This window comes from Chiloscyllium punctatum, chromosome 42 (assembly GCF_047496795.1).
Source record: "Chiloscyllium punctatum isolate Juve2018m chromosome 42, sChiPun1.3, whole genome shotgun sequence".
NCBI lineage: Eukaryota > Metazoa > Chordata > Chondrichthyes > Orectolobiformes > Hemiscylliidae > Chiloscyllium > Chiloscyllium punctatum.
Genome location: NC_092780.1, coordinates 8,485,603 through 8,502,505, shown reverse-complemented (window position 1 = coordinate 8,502,505; position 16,903 = coordinate 8,485,603). Strand labels below are relative to the sequence as shown.

At 42.6% G+C, this 16,903-nt stretch overlaps 1 long non-coding RNA gene across 1 annotated transcript in view; it reads left to right on the top strand.

Annotated features, from left to right (window-relative positions):
• The first annotated feature begins 424 nt into the window (after positions 1 to 424).
• LOC140465708 (uncharacterized) overlaps positions 425 to 16,903 on the top strand; it is a 43,397-nt gene continuing 26,918 nt past the window's right edge. The window contains exons 1-2 of the long non-coding RNA XR_011955150.1: positions 425 to 530; positions 5,732 to 5,978. This is a non-coding gene — a long non-coding RNA (uncharacterized lncRNA). The remainder of the gene's footprint in view (positions 531 to 5,731; positions 5,979 to 16,903) is intronic.

The following is a 16,903-nucleotide window of genomic DNA, read 5'->3' as shown; positions in this document are numbered from 1 at the left end:
GAAAAGCAGGAAAATCGACATTTCGGGCAAAAGCCCTTCATCATGAATCAATCCTCTGATGCTGCCTGACCTGCTTTGCTTTTCTAGCACTATACTCTTGAATGTATCTCCAGCATCTGCAATCCTCACTTTCTCCCAGTTTTACACTGTATCCACTGTAAGAACAGGCAATGTTAAGGGAGCTAATTTGCCACCAATACATAACTAAATTGGGTGAGTACTTTACACACCTCAGTTAACTCCTCACAGTCTCATTCTGTTCTCGAACAATACACCTCATAGTGGAAATTCCCTAGATTGTTAATCTCCTCTGTACAGTCTCTCATGTTACCATTGTCTCCGGGAAACGCGCAGGGACTAGAAATACGAGTTTAAACATTCTCCACATCATGTGATGTTTCTGACCTTCATTTGACAAAGAAATATATTCTGGGTTTGTGAACAGCATGAAGATGATATTTAAAGTTTTTAAGTTACATCTACAAGGCTGAGGAGATCCATCTGATCAAGAATTCACAACCAGCACTTGAGTAATGTAACCTTTCTATTGGAATTATTGCTATCAAATTTAGAATTTTCGATCTTTTAGTCTTTCATCACTCAGAACAATGGAGTGAAGAATGTTTCAGTCTTTTTACATCTTGCTGTAATTTTGTCTTAATATTCTGATCATCTGTGTCAGTTTTTATATAACTCTCATGACTCTAAAAAGCAACTTTCTGCACAATTTCTCTTCTGCCGCTAAATATTTTGCCTTTATAATGGATAATGTAAACTTTTTCCACGCAACTAAACGTAAGTTAACAGATGGCTCGAAGGAGAAGCAGGGTCTGTGTACATGCATCGCTGACACCATTTGCTGCATTAACCTCTGATTCTGGAGGTCACTGCCACACACTGACCTCAGGGATCCACACAGATGGCAAGATCCCAGGCATGAATTACAACACTAAGTTAACGACATAACTGCCAGAGTAAATCGGGGCTAGAACCATCACCGAGAGACCAGAGACCGAGTGCCATGCCACAAGCTGAAACAGAAAGCAAAATCCGGGAAACCCTTCGACCATCACTGCCCTCCTTTAAAAACCATCATTCCTAACCAAAGTCATCGCTTCCACATTACTGTATGATTCTTTCCTGTTGGGAAAGTCTCAAAAGAACACATAACACTGGGATTTGAGCTGTCAACTACATGATGTGGAACATAAATTCAGCTGAATTGCTCCATTTGTCCTTGATCTCTTTACGACCTGATTCCCTTTGTCCCTATTACCACCTCCCAGATCACCTCCCCTCACCAAAACTTTAACGCATTTATCGGTCGCACACCGAGGAACTAAAGCTTCCTTTTCCCGAAAACACTCCAATTGCTCAACGCTCCCCCCAGCTTCTTCCCTATAGCCTCAAGCTGGAGGCTAATTCAACACAAGCTGGAAGACGCCCGAGCTTTAACTATTTTGCCAATAACCAAACCAGAGTTTGAGATATCATTCCACAAATTTATTACAATTAAAAATAAAGCATCAGTTTAAATACAAAGAATCTGCAATAGTGTAGTTAACAGAAAACATAGCCATTGTAAATTCATTGATGCTGTTTCATATTTTTTCTTTTGTCCAATATGTTCCATTTTCATGTTTAATAGATAACAGATTGTATTAACTTCTTTACTTATCTTCTGTATGTTCTTCATTTGGCGCTATTATTATATTCATAATTATTTGTTATAGATATTTGCATGTTAATGTAAGTACAATTGTTCTCCAAATGAATATTAGAATTTTGACTATTGCAGCCAGCGTTTCTATAACCGTAAAACACATCTTGTGCTGAGTTCGTGTTTCGGAACAATGAAGTAATTTTTTCAAAAATCCATGAGATTATTTTTCTCGTAATGGTTGACATTCCGTAGCTGGATCAATGCGATGTGTTAGTATTTGTAATTCTTCCACAGACTGTCTTCTTACACCAAAGGCAGGCTGTATTTATAGCGGAAGGAACAGGATATGCGTCATCTGGAACTTTCTCGAAGCTTCCTGAAGCTCAATCCTTTCTTAGGTGTGACAGCACAATATTATAAACTGCGCAAGAAATTTCAGTTGAAATTTAATACCCATTGTTAACATGACTCATAGAGGTACTTTAAGTTTGGTTTTCCAGTAAATGTGAGGAGAAACAAAGTGCCAGTCAGAATTTCTTGTACAAACTCGCAATTACGTTAGTACCTGTCATGTCAGAGACAGTCTGCAGGAACGTTGCAAGTGGATCAGCGAAGAACAAATCAGTTATACACAAGAAGCTACACAGCGTTTGCAAGTATGTTGTTGAATGTTCATCGCTAATATAGTAACAATGACGTTAGAGAACTTTCCCTGTTTTCCTTATTCTACTGCCACTCTGCTTCCAACTCAGCAGGAACAGAAGAAAATAAAGAACAGGAATAGATCATTCAGCCCCTCTAAACTGCTGTGCCATTCAAGAAGATTATGTGTGTTCTGATTGTAGCCTTAACACCATTGTCCTGGTAATTCCCCAAAGCCTTTGACTTCCCTGTCAATCAAATATCAAACACAGCCTTGAGTTCAGATATTTTGTGAATAAAGTATGGTTTTGCAATAAAAATGGAAAAATAAATCTCAGTTTTGACATTCTGCCTTATATTGTACCTCAGATATAACCAGAAAGTGCTAAAGAAACTCAACCGGTCTGGCTGTATCTGTGGAGAGAGAAACAATATTAACATATCAAGCCGAGGGTGACTCTTGTTGGGAATCTAATACCTGGTCCTATTGAACTTGAAGTGTTAACTTTGTGTATCTCTCCACAGATACTGGGGGTCAGACGTGTTGAGTTTCTACAAGATCCACATTATTGTGCTATTACTTCATTGTACTTTGGTGGGCTGGGGTAGATGTGGGGACCTGTGTCAATTTTCTATGCACTATCACAGTATTTTAAATTTGAAGCAGTAATTTCAGACCCTGTTGTTCAACTGTTAATTTCACAGTCCTGCTTTCAGGACAACTGGGTAATTTCATTCACTCTTTCACTCATTGAGTGTATATTTTTTTCTCTCTCTCTGCCACTCTCTCTTTCTTCATTTCTCTTCCCCGAGTGGAATAAACCTCTCCAGAACAGATGCTGTCAAAATTCAATGTGTCTGACAGCATCTGTGGAGAGACAAACAAAGTTAACACCTCAAGCTCAGTACGACCACAAATTAGGTTGTGAACAAGAGTTATCCTGGACTTGATATGTTAATATCAAGCACTTTCTGCTTAAATCTAAAACAAAATATGATGCAGGATTTCAAAAGTTGAGATTCGTTTTCCTTGCTTTAATTGCAGAACCATGCTTTATTCACAAATTGCCTTTACTCAAGGTTCAGGACATCAGTTTTGCTTGTCGTCTGTATAGGGTCTTTCAAGTTCATTAGCTGCTGTTTTAGCGTGTTGGTGAGTTTGTGGGCTACCATGATGCCAAGGGGTCTGAATAGTCTGGCAGTCATTTCCAAGATGTCTTTGATGTAGGGGAGAGTGGCTAGGGTTTCTGGATGCGTCTTGTCTGCTTGTTTGGGTTTGTTGCTGAGAAAATCAATGGACTGTGTTCGTTGGGTTCCCGTTCTTTTTGAATACACTGTATTGGTGATTTTCCTCTGCTCTTCGTAGTTCCTCTGTGCTGTAGTGTGTTGTGGCTCATTGAAATAATGTTCTAATGCAGCTTCGTTTGTGGATGTTGGGATGATTGCTTCTGTAGCTCAGTATTTGGTCCGTACGTGTTGTTTTCCTGCAGACGCAGGTTTGAAGTTCCCCATTGGCTGTTCGCTCTACTGCCACACCCAGGAACAAACCACTCACAAACCCCACACACACTAAAACAGCAGCTAATGAACTTGAAATACTCTATACAGACAGCAAGCAAAACTAATGTCATTTACAGAATATTACATTGGACAAATAGGAAGAAAATTGGCCCCCAGGATACATAAACATCAACTAGCCACAAAACAACATGACCCACTCTCACTAGTATCTTTACATACAGATGAGGGAGGACACCACTTCGACTGGGACAACACATCCATCCTAGGACAAGCCAAACAGAGACATGTGCAAGAATTCCTAGAAGCATGGCATTCCAACCAGAACTTTATCAACAAACACATTGACTTGGGTCCCATTTACCACACCCTGAGAAAAAGAACAGGAAATGACATCACCATAGGACATGGCATCACCAAGCCAAGGAAACCTAAACACAAAAGTAGAAAGCAGGCCATACCTCAGTGCTTCACTGGATGCTCACTGATGATGTTACCTAATATGGTGATGCAATGTCTGAAAACAAACCTTCCAGCTCATCCAGAAACTCAACCTGAGCTAAAAATCTTCCCAAAACTCAATAACTAAACCATGTCAATTTGAAATGTTCGTTTCGCTGCCTATGCTATAGTGGAGAATGTTTAAACCACTATTTCTAGTTACTGCATCACTTACAGGAAGAGAGTGATCACATGAGACACAGTCTCGAGGAGATTAACAATGATTGGGTAAGATCAGGGGAGTTTCCACTATCAGATCTATCTGACAGGCAGGCGTTGTTCTAGAACAGATTGAGGCTGGGAGAAGTTAATTGAGGTGTGTTAAAGTACTTTACCCACCCAATTTCGTTATGTGCTCATGCCAAATTAGCTCTCTAAACATTGTCTGTTCTTACAGTATAAGACTGGACGAGCGTACTGAAATCTAACCAGTGTATGTAGCCACTTCTGTATTGCATCTACCTCAATGATAAACTGTGTCAAAGAAGCCATTTTGTTACTAATATGTGACTGATTTGGGAGCCATTTTGTGTTCTGTATTAACCATTGCCTCAATGTTTCAGTTAGTGTTGGAAGTACAGGACTGATCACAACGAAAAGTAGAGCTTCCTGCCCAGGTTACTTCAGGTCAGACTTCCGTGCTGCAGTTGGGGCAAACTGAGGCTTTTGTCTCACCATAGGGGATTGTCCATACTAAACTGACCTGCAGTGTGTCCGGGGACGTGCAGGCTAGGTGGATTAACCATGATTAATGTGGGTGCTGCGTCTGGGCGGCATGCTCTTTGAAGGGGCAGTGCTGATTCATAGGGCCGAATGGCCTCTTTCCCCACTGTACAGATTCTATGACTGCGTGTACTCTGCCTCTCAGCATCACTCATTTGAGCATTGTGTTTATCATTTTACTTATGTTAACTGTTCACTGGTCCTGTTCCACAACAACCTCTGTTCTTTCCTTCTTTATAACTGTAGTAATCACAGTGTTGTGCTTTTTCTGTATTGTGGAAGGTTTGTTTTCAGACATTGCATCACCATATTAGGTAACATCATCAGTGAGCATCCAGTGAAGCACTGAGGTATGGCCTGCTTTCTACTTATGTGTTTAGGTTTCCTTGGCTTGGTGATGCCATGTCCTATGGTGATGTATTTCCTGTTCTTTTTCTCAGGATGTGGTAAATGGGACCCAAGTCAATGTGTTTGTTGATAAAGTTCTGGTTGGGCTGAGGTAAACATGCTGACCTGTGTCAATTTCCTATGCCCCAACACAACTTTTCGGGTTTGAAGCAGTAGTTTCAGAGCCTGTTGTTGAGTTGTTGATTTCACAACCCAGCCCTCAGAACAACCTGAAAATTTATTTCATCCTTTCACTCATTAGGTGTACATTATTTTCTCTTTCTCTCTCTTTCTCAGTTTCTGTCCTTCTCGCTGTCCTTGGAGAGGTTTATCCCGCTCGGGGACTGTGACTGAACATGGCGTGATCCTGCCAAGGGTATAGGAGCTGGATCCTCTCTCTGAGTTTCCCCTTGGAGTTTATTCCCTGCACCCCTGCTCGGTGCTGATACAAAATCTCCCCACAATTGCCCCAGTCCATCAAGGCACAGAAAAGAAGTCTGTATTTTTTAACCTGGGATTCCAAAGACGGCATCTTGGCCTGCAGGTAAGGCACTCACTTTTTGTCAGAAGTGTGTACTGCAGATGCTGGAGATTAGAGTCAAGATTAGAGTGGTGCTGGAGAAGCACAGCAGCTCAGGCAGCATCCGAGGAGCAGGAAAATCGATGTTTCGGGCAAAAGCCCTGCATCAGGAAAGGCTAATAAAGGGCTTTTGCCCGAAATGTCAATTTTCCTGCTCCTCGGATGCTGCCTGACCTGCTGTGCTTCTCCAGCACCACTCTAATCTTGACTTGCCTTTTGGCACCTTCCCTTTCCAAACTCAGAAACATCAGTTGTCACTTGTATATGATTCCACAAATCTTTCTTCAGCAAGAACATGAAAAGCAAAAAGGGAATACAGTGTCTTTTTATTGTGAGTCTATTATTACAATCATAAAGGAGGAAAGAGTAGAAATTGGTGTGGAACAGGAGCAGTTTAAATCTGAACAGATAAATGAGACGATAAACGCAATGCTCAAATTAGTGATACAAAATGGGGGTAAGTATACAGTACAGGCACCAGCAGAAACCCTACAGTGTGGAAAGAGGCCATTCAGTCCTATGAATCTGTACTGACCCTTCAAAAAGCATCCCATTGAGACCCACAGCATCTCTATTTTTCCATGACCAATCCACCTAACCTTCAGATTGTGGGAGGAAGCTGGAGCACCTGTTGGAAACCCACACAGACAGGGGGAGAATGTTCAAATTCCACACAGATACCCACAGAAAGCTGAGAATCGAACCTGGGTCCTTGGCACTGTGGGGCATCAGTGCTAACCACTGAGCCACCCAGACCCCACGGTTGTGAAAATTTGTGTTCTACAGTCTGTTCGCAAGTCAACTTGTACGCAATCCAGGACAATATAAAGTAGTCCTTTGTAAGTACAGAAAACGTTCATACATCGATGTTTAAAACTGTACGCCTGTGTGGGATCACAAGGGTTCATAAACCTAACTTTTGTAAACTGAGGACCCCCTGTAATCAGTCTGCGCCCTAAGGTCATGATAACTACTGGTGCCTGATTTCAGAATAACGGAAACACTAGTTATGTAGTTGTATCCGGATTAAAACCAGTGTGTGCCAGGTGATCTTGCTGTGGTTTCATACGTGTGTCGTACTGGTCCATATGTGTGTTCCTCCCTGGACAGCGTTTTAGAACTAAGAGCAATCAGCTGGCTGCATTTATTGAGCAATCCCAGCTCTTCCTGTATCCTTCTGGGGCTGAGGCTTTGTCTTCTCAGTACTGGGATGAAAGCCTTGCTTTGCTCCAATTGAAACAGAGAAATCTGATCTGAGGTGATCTGGACAGGAAAGACTGTACTGTACTTTTTTATTGTGATTAAACTAGCTTGCCACACCTCTAAAGCTGATTGAAAAGTCAAGGCAATGGTTAATACAAAATGGTTCCCAAATCTGTCCTGAGTTGAAAACAAAATGGCTTCCATGACATTGTTCACTATTGTAGCAAATGGAAAGTAAAACTGGCTAAGTTCTCAGGCTAGATTTCAGTGCACTTGCCCAGTGTTATACTGTATCCATTGTCATTACGACCAATGTCAAGGAATTTGTTTCTTCACCAACACATAATTGAATTGTGTGAGTAAATTACACACCACAATTAACTCCCACAGCCTTAATGTGTTCCAGAAAAACACCAGCCTATCGAATAAACCCAATAGTGGAAATTTGCCATATCAGGCTGTTATTGTTAATCTCCTCTGTACTGTCTCTGATGTTTCCAATCACTTTCTTCCTGTAAGTGTCACAGTGACTAAAAATGCACACAATAGTCTATTAGTGGCTTAACTGTCATCATACTTTAGGTTTAACAAGGAAACTAACATTTCATAATTGACTTAGTTTAGTTATAATCACATACTTAATGTGTATTCTGGTTAAGTATGATTAATAGCACTGTAGCATCATGTTCTCACTTCATTTGACAAAGAAATATATTATGCTATTGTGAACAGAGTGAAGATAATAACGTAAAGTTTTAGAGTTAAATCTGCAAGGCTCTTGTTTAGTTTGTGTTTAGCTTGTATCCAGACTCCTAACTTTGAATAAGACAGAGATGGTATATTTCTATCTCATTATCCTCATCAAGAAATCACAACCACATCTGAGCCCTGGTGCTGGCGTATTTTAATTTGTTGAAAAGTGCAGCAGTGACTAAATGTAACCTTTGTGTTGGAATTAACTTTGTAAAAGTTGGAATTGTATGATCTGCTACACTTCATCCCTCAGGACAGTGGAGTGAAGAATGTCCTGCACTAACATTGTACTTGTCCTCTGGTCTCCTTTCATGGAGCTTTGAAATCAAAAGCAACTTGTTAAACATCTTTTTTGCCTTTAAAATACAATGGACAATGTAAACTTTCTCCAAGCAACAAAACATAAGCTAACAGATAGCTCTAATGAAAAAAAAACCTGGTCTTTTATAACTGAGTGTCTGATTTAATGGCAACTTCACCAAACATTGCAACGTGAGCTCAAGGATATCAATCATTGGGTCCTGACTACAGAGATCTCTTGTTTCCTTAAGAACGGGGTAAAGAACATTCCAGATTATACTTTTATTTTGACAGAAATCGATAAAGAGATGATAATAGAACTTGTAGACTCATTGACAAGTTAAGGAACCAGTCAGGAGATAATTGGAGATGACATCAGTGTCCAAAGATCATGTGATCCTTAAAACAATTAGCAATAAGCCCCACCTACACTTGGCCAGCAAGACTGGAATGAGGCAATTGATCCAGGAATTTACCAGTATTCCTTGCACCTGCTCCACCTTTCACAGCCCATTGTGCTCCCAGACAAACATTGTCAGTCTGCAGTTAACCGCTCAGTTTCTGATTTTGTCCTGGATGTGGCAAACAGGGGGAAATTGCTGCCCTACACCGTGGCAGAGTCCTGGCCCTACAGGACAGGGTGGTGCAAATACAAAACTTTTCCTCCCCCAGCACCAGCAATAGAGGCCACCCCACTAGACCATGCCAACCTTGCCATGCCAGTCTCCACTGCCTGAGGAATGCCCAGTGAAGGAAGGTCAATAACCTACTTCACTCCACGAGGGTAAGTGGCACCATCTTCTGTCTAATACATCACCTTCACTGTACCTCTGCTACTGCACCCACCATCCACCAGGCGCGTGCTCTCTCACTCTCATTCCTATCTGCAACATCTTGCCCACTCTGTTGACCTGTGTCCAGAAGTGTGCCCCACACGCTTGTCAGATATATTGACAAACAACTCTGAGACACAAATTACCAACTGAACACTCACAACATTTTATTGCTCTGAAAGCTAATGAAATACCATAGTTACATAAACTAGATTATTCTTGCATTTGTGAGTGTGTGTGTATGAGTCAGTGTGTGCATGTGTCTGTCTGTGTGTGTGTCTATGTACCTATGTGATATTACCCATCTGTCCTCATGTTAGTCAGGCCTGGTGCAAGGGCACCCCTTCTCGAAATCTCAGCTTCGCTCCATCTCTTGGAAAGCTGGTCCCATTGCCTCTTTCCTTTCTCCAGCTTCTTCTGTCTTGAATACTCGTAACCCTTCTGTTATCCTCATTTCTTCCCAGCCACTGGAATTTGGTGTTGGTTGTACTGCACTGCTAATTGATTTATTTCCTGGGCCCATCTTGCTCAGTGGCCTGTAGTTAATACTTCTGATCCCTTGTCCTATTCTACACAGTAAGTCAGGGTGGTCTCACCTCCTGGTGAAGATCCTCCAGCTTTAAATATAATACGTTCTGTTGTGATGTTGTGATAGTGCATTGCTCCATCTTTCAGTTTGTTTCCCGTGAGCCCATTGTCCTTCAGGAACGTGCCTAGCAGTGTCTGTAATGAGACTAAGTTAAAATCATGCAACACCAGGTTATAGCACTCACTAGTGCTTCCAAATAAACCTGTTGGACTATAACCTGGGTTTGTGTGATTTTTAACTTTGTCCATCCCAGTCCAATACCGGCACATAATGAGATTAGCTGCTTACTGGATAGCGCACTCACTCTCACCAATCCCACCCCTGGATACTAAACCTGGAAACCTTCTGTGCTGTCCATTCACTCACTGAGGACACCTCTCCACCAACACCATGAGGAATAACTGTGCCAGCCCATCTAGTATTGAAATAAATGTTCTTGTGATATCACATTGTTTCATTACACATTCAGAAAACAGTCACTGTGATGAAGAATTATCGTCATTTCTCTTTGCTTCTAAATCTGCTTCTTCATTTTAATTTTACATGTGTTAATAGGAACGACAAAGTTTAACAGAACGACTAATTGTAAATTAAAAGTGGTCCTCAGGGCCTGGTTTTGTACACTAGTCTAATTAAGGATAATTAAAATAATGATTCTCCAAAGATTCTTTGTCTGAAAATCAATTTGATTTCTTAACTTAACTTGACAAGTAAAGTTACGTGATCTAGACTGTTCCACAAAAGCTTAACAATCCAAGCAGTTAGGTAACAACAAAGACTGCAGATGCTGGAAACCAGATTCTGGATTAGTGGTGCTGGAAGAGCACAGCAGGTCAGGCAGCATCCAAGGAGCTTCGAAATCGACGTTTCGGGCAAAAGCCCTTCATCAGGAATAAAGGGAGTGAGCCTGAAGCGTGGAGAGATAAGCTAGAGGAGGGTGGGGGTGGGGAGAGAGTAGCATAGAGTACAATGGGTGAGTGGGGGAGGGGATGAAGGTGATAGGTCAGGGAGGAGAGGATGGAGTGGATAAGTGGAAAAGGAGATAGGCAGGTAGGACAAGTCCGGACAAGTCATGGGGACAGTGCTGAGCTGGAAGTTTGGAACTAGGGTGAGGTGGGGGAAGGGGAAATGAGGAAACTGTTGAAGTCCACATTGATGCCCTGGGATTGAAGTGTTCTGAGGCGGAAGATGAGGCGTTCTTCCTCCAGGCGTCTGGTGGTGAGGGAGCGGCGGTGAAGGAGGCCCAGGACCTCCATGTCCTCAGCAGAGTGGGAGGGGGAGTTGGAATGTTGGGCCACGGGCCGGTGTGATTGATTGGTGCGGGTGTCCCGGAGATGTTCCCTAAAGTGCTCTGCTAGGAGGTGCCCAGTCTCCCCAATGTAGAGGAGACCGCATCGGGAGCAACGGATACAATAAATGATATTAGTGGATGTGCAAGTAAAACTTTGATGGATGTGGAAGGCTCCTTTAGGGCCTTGGATAGAGGTGAGGGAGGAGGTGTGGGCACAGGTTTTACAGTTCCTGCGGTGGCAGGGGAAAGTGCCAGGATGGGAGGGTGGGTTGTAGGGGCACGTGGACCTGACCAGGTAGTCATGGAGGGAACAGTCTTTGCAGAAGGCGGACAGGGGTGGGAAGGGAAATATATTCCTGTTGTGGGAGCTGTTTGGAGGTGGCGGAAATGTCGGCGGATGATTTGGTTTATGCGAAGGTTGGTAGGGTGGAAGGTGAGCACCAGGGGGCGTTCTGTCCTTGTCACGGTTGGAGGGGAGGGGTCTGAGGGCGGAGGTGCGGAATGTGGACGAGATGCGTTGGAGGGCATCTTTAACCATGTGGGAAGGGAAATTGTGGTCTCTAAAGAAGGAGGCCATCTGGTGTGGTCTGTGGTGGAACAGATCCTCCTGGGAGCAGATACAGCAGAGGCGGAGGAATTGGGAATATGGGATGGCATTTTTGCAAGAGGTAGGGTGGGAAGAGGTGTAATCCAGGTAGCTGTGGGAGTCGGTGGGTTTGTAAAAAATGTCAGTGTCAAGTCGGTCGTCATTAATGGAGATGGAGAGGTCCAGGAAGGGGAGGGAGGTGTCAGAGATGGTCCGGGTAAATTTAAGGTCAGGGTGGAATGTGTTGGTGAAGTTGATGAATTGCTCAACCTCCTCGCGGGAGCATGAGGTGGTGCCAATGCAGTCATCAATGTAGCGGAGGAAGATGTGGGGAGTGGTGCCGGTGTAATTATGGAAGATCAACTGTTCTACATAGCCAACAAAGGGACAGGCATAGCTGGGGCCCATATGTGTGCCCATGGCTACCCCTTTGGTCTGGAGGAAGTGGGAGGATTCAAAGGAGAAATTGTTTGGCTATCAGCAACATACCTGTTATTCTAACTCTGTGGAAGAGTTTAAAATCTCAGAGTTGTTTATGTTTTGTGAAAAACCTGTTTTCAGCTTTAATCACATTGCAACATTTTATGTTCACCTATTGGTGAGACCTGTGTTATCTCCATTGGAGAAAGCTCCTCACGCACTTCACTAGCCAGTGGCAGGCTATTCCTGAATTTAGACTCCTGGAACTGAAATCCCAACCTTACCATTCCCAGAGCTGCTGACTTGAAGGTTGATCATTCTCCAATGCTGGAAGTGTCAGCTGTTGATAATGCATTTACCAGAGACTAAGAGTCACTGAGCAACTCTGGCCACAAACAAGTGAGGGTGAATAGAGTTTATAGAAACGCAGGAAAATAAGAGCAGGAGTAGGCTATTCAGTCTGATCATGGCCGATCATCCAACTCAGTCCCCTGTTCCCGCTTCCTCCCAATACCCTTTGATCCCTTTAGCTCTAAGAATTACATCTAATTTCTTCTTAAGAACATTCAATGTTTCAGCCTCAACTGTTTTCTGTGGCAGAGAATTCCACGGGTTCCCCACTCTCTGGGTGAAGACACCTCTCATTTTCTCAGTCCTAAATTGCCCATATCCATATTCTTAGACCGTGACCCTTGGTTCTGGACACCTTGGTCATCAGGAATGTTCTTCTTGTGTTTACCCTGTCTCCGTCTGTTAGAAGTTTAGAGATTTCTATGGGATCCTCCCTCATTCTTCTGAAATCCAGTGAATCTAATCCTGCAGACTCAATCAATCAACCTACAACAGTCCTGCCATCTCAGGAATCAGTCTGGTAAACATTTGTTGCATTTCCTCCATGACTAGAACATCCTTCCTCAGAACAGAGCTGCATTCAATGCACCAACTGTTGTCCCAGCAAGGCCCTGTACAATTGCAGCAAGACATCCTCACTCCTGTACTCAAACCCTCTCACTTTAAAAGCCAACAAACCATTTGCTTTCTTCACCACTTGCTGCACATATATTATAACTTCCAGCGACTGGTGTATAAGGATACCCAGGTCTTTTGCATTTCCCCTTTCCCAATTGTCAATCTATTTTCCTAAACTATCGCCAATCCAATAATAATCTGTTTTCGCTACCAAAGCAGATGATCTCACATTTATCCACGTTATAATTCACCTGCCAAGCATTTCCCCAAATCACATGGAAACATCTCCTCACAGCTTACCCTCCCACCCAGATTTGGTCATCTGCAAACATGGAATCGTTAAGTATAGTTCCCTCATCTAAATCACTAACATCTTGTAAATAACTGGGGTCCAAGCACCAATCTCTGCAGTATCCCACTAGTCACTGGCTACTGCTCTAAATAAAACCAGTTTATTCCTAATCTTTGTTTCTGCCTGCCAACCAGTTCTATATCCACTACCCCCAATCACGTGTGGTTTAATTTTACATGCTATGGGGAGGTTGTTACTAACTAAGAGATGCGAGAGGTAGGAGGGGTGGGGATGATGTGATATCGGGGGTATTTTATAAGTGGCCACCACTGTTGACCCAGATCTGTTCTGCCCCATAATCCGCTGTTGATGCATTAATGGGGTTTATACCTTCAGCAGGGTATTTGTACTTGATGAGTTGATACCAATGTTAGCTCCTGAATCATAAGCTGAAAATGTGTTGCTGGAAAAGCGCAGCAGGTCAGGCAGCATCCAAGGAACAGGAGAATCGACGTTTCGGGCATAAGCCCTTCTTCAGGAAGAGATTCCTGAAGAAGGGCTTATGCCCGAAACGTCGATTCTCCTGCTCCTTGGATGCTGCCTGACCTGCTGCGCTTTTCCAGCAACACATTTTTCAGCTCTGATCTCCAGCATCTGCAGTCCTCACTTTCTCTTCCTGAATCATAAGAGCAAGATGTGAGTAGCATAGTGATGAAGGATTCAATAGACTTTTACTACAGGTCCCTAATATCAACATGTATTACAAACAGAGACTTGCATCGGGCTATACAGATGCAATTTGGATGTAAACTGTAGCTTCAGAAAGTGTTCTGCTGTAACAGGACTCAGTAAGTCGAGACAAGTTTAGATAAATGTCTTCTAGATTTATTTGCAAAGCTGTCAGGAAATCACACAGTGAGAATGCAGAACAGAGACCTCCAATCCAATTATTAGTCCCTCGAGAATCAGTGAACAGAAATTGTCACGTATTGCACACACAAATCTGGGCACTGCAAGAAATTAGGACACCAAAAAACAGTAAAGATGTTAATCCTGCTTTATAGTGCTCCAATCTGACAGGCTGTGTTTGTCAGAATATCGTTAGGAGCTTCGAGAAGCTTGGGATATAAGAGCTGAACAAAAGGCTAGAGCAAATAGTTAATATTTACTGCCCATAACTAGGGAGAGATGCAAGGAAGAGCAAGGGTTTATGAGTGCCTTGTTTCACCAGGTCTCAGTCCTATGTCTGATATCATCATGAGATAGTTCCTCCCACACACACACAGCCGTTGTTATGGATTATTGATGCTGCCATTGCCCCATTATAATCTATCCTAGAGTTTGCTACTGACCAAGGATGAATTCCCTGTGCCCTCTATCACCTTGAAGGACAGGGACAGCAGATCTATAGGAACTCCATTAACTGCATATTCCCTCCCCACCACTCACCATTCTGACTTTAAATGCTTCGCCATTCCTTCGGGGTCACTGGCTCAATCCTGGAACTCCCTTCTTAGTGGCGTTGTGGTGTCCCTACAATCCAAGGATGGCAGCGAATCAAGCTCCCCACCACCTTCTCAAGGGTGGTTAAGGATGAATGAATAAAGTATGTTTTTAGTTTGATATCAGGTAAGGAACTTTTGCTAATATTGTTTTTCCATATCCAGGACAAGAAAATAAATAAACTCTGAATGATTGTATCAGTTCTGAGAAACAGGGTTTTAACGTGGTGTTTTATTTAGTAAATGTACTTGTTCTCCTGTATGCCAACGATGATTAATCTTCATTTATTACCCAATCATTGTTTCAAATGATTATTTGTATAATGGATTGCTGAGCCATTTCAGAGGGCATTGCGAGAGAGATATCTGCACAGAGATCCAAATTACCTTTTATTTATATGTGCACAGTACATAAGCTCTGACCAGCCATCTGATAGCCAGTCCCTAGAATGAGGAGGTTCTCTGAATTTCTTGTTTATTTTTTCTTTTTTTTTTCTGTTTTTAATCAAAAGAGAAACACAAAAATGAACAACCAAAAATAGAAATCAGAAATCAAAATGCCTCTCACTCAGAGAATTCTCTTCTTCTTCTTCCTCCTCCTCCCCACAATACACTGGCTGTGGGCCAGCTAGCTCAAAGTTAGTCTCCTCCCTGACAAAAATGGAGAATCCTTAACACTGATCCAACTCCCTCAGAGCCAGCTCTCGGAGTGGACAGTCCCATTTATTTCTGACATTCCTGTTTTTTCTCTTCTTGCTTTTTTTTTGCTCCTTTTTGCCTTCCCCCACACGGCCGCCTAACTGCGGTAGTGCTTATTTTTCCCCAGTACCCATGTTGTGTGTGTACAGGTGTGAGACATAGTGAAAGACAATAGTACAAATCTTTCTTCAATTCCCACCACCAGGAAGAAAGGAAACACCCGAGTGGCCAGTGATAAGCAGTGCCCTTCTCATCAAAGGGCAATGCTGTGTGATCAAATAGTAAGGGGAGGGGAGGGATTAAATCAAAATAGAGTTGAAGGGGGAATTTCCTGTTATTTTTCACTCCTTTTTTTTAACTTTACCCACACGCTACCGCCTAACTGCGGTAGTGCTTATTTTTTCCCCAGTACCCATGTTGTGTGTGTGCAGGTGTGAGACACAGTGAAAGACACAAAGTGCACGAATCTTTATTCAATTTCCACCACCAGGAAGATAGGAAAAACACCCGAGTGGCCAGTGACAAGCACTGCCCTTCAAACCACAGGGCAATGCTGTGTGATCAAAACAGTGAAGAGGAGGGCAGGGATTAAATCAAAATAGAGTTGGAGGGGGAATTTCCTGTTTATTTTTTTTTCTTTCTTTTTTTTTCTTTTCTTTTTTTTTCTTTCTTTTGTTTCCCTAAGTGCGGTAGTGCTCATTTTTCTCCCCAGCACCCATGGTGTGTGTGTGTGTGTAGATGTGAGACACAGTGAGAGACACAAGGTGCACGAATCTTTACTCAATTGCCACCACCAGGAAGATATGAAAAACACCCAGCACTGCCCTTCAAACCACAGGGCAATGCTGTGTGATCAAAACAGTGAAGGGGAGGGTAATTTCCTGTTGTTTTTTTTTTGTTTTTTTTTCTTTTTTAATGTAACCCCCACACTACCGCCTAAGTGCGGTAGTGCTTATTTTTTTCCCCAGCACCCATGGTGTGTGTGTGCAGGTGTGAGACACAGTGAAAGACACAAAGTGCACAGATCTTTATTCAATTTCCACCACCAGGAAGATAGGAAAAACACCCAAGTGGCCAGTGACAAGCACTGCCCTTCAAACCACAGGGCAATGCTGTGTGATCAAAACAGTGAAGGGGAGGGTAATTTTCTGTTGTTTTTTTTTTTTTCTTTTTTTCACAAATCTTTATTCAATTTCCACCACCAGGAAGATAGGAAAAACACCCGGGTGGCCAGTGACAAGCACTGCCCTTCAAACCACAGGGCAATGCTGTGTGATCAAAACAGTGAAGGGGAGGGTAATTTCCTGTTTATTTTTTTTTAGGAAGATATGAAAAACACCTGAGTGGGCAGTGACAAGCACTGCCCTTCAAACCTCTTCTGGTTTTATTTTTTTTTTTCTGAAACCACATTTATCTTTTTTATTTTTTTTAACCCCCACACTACCGCCTAAC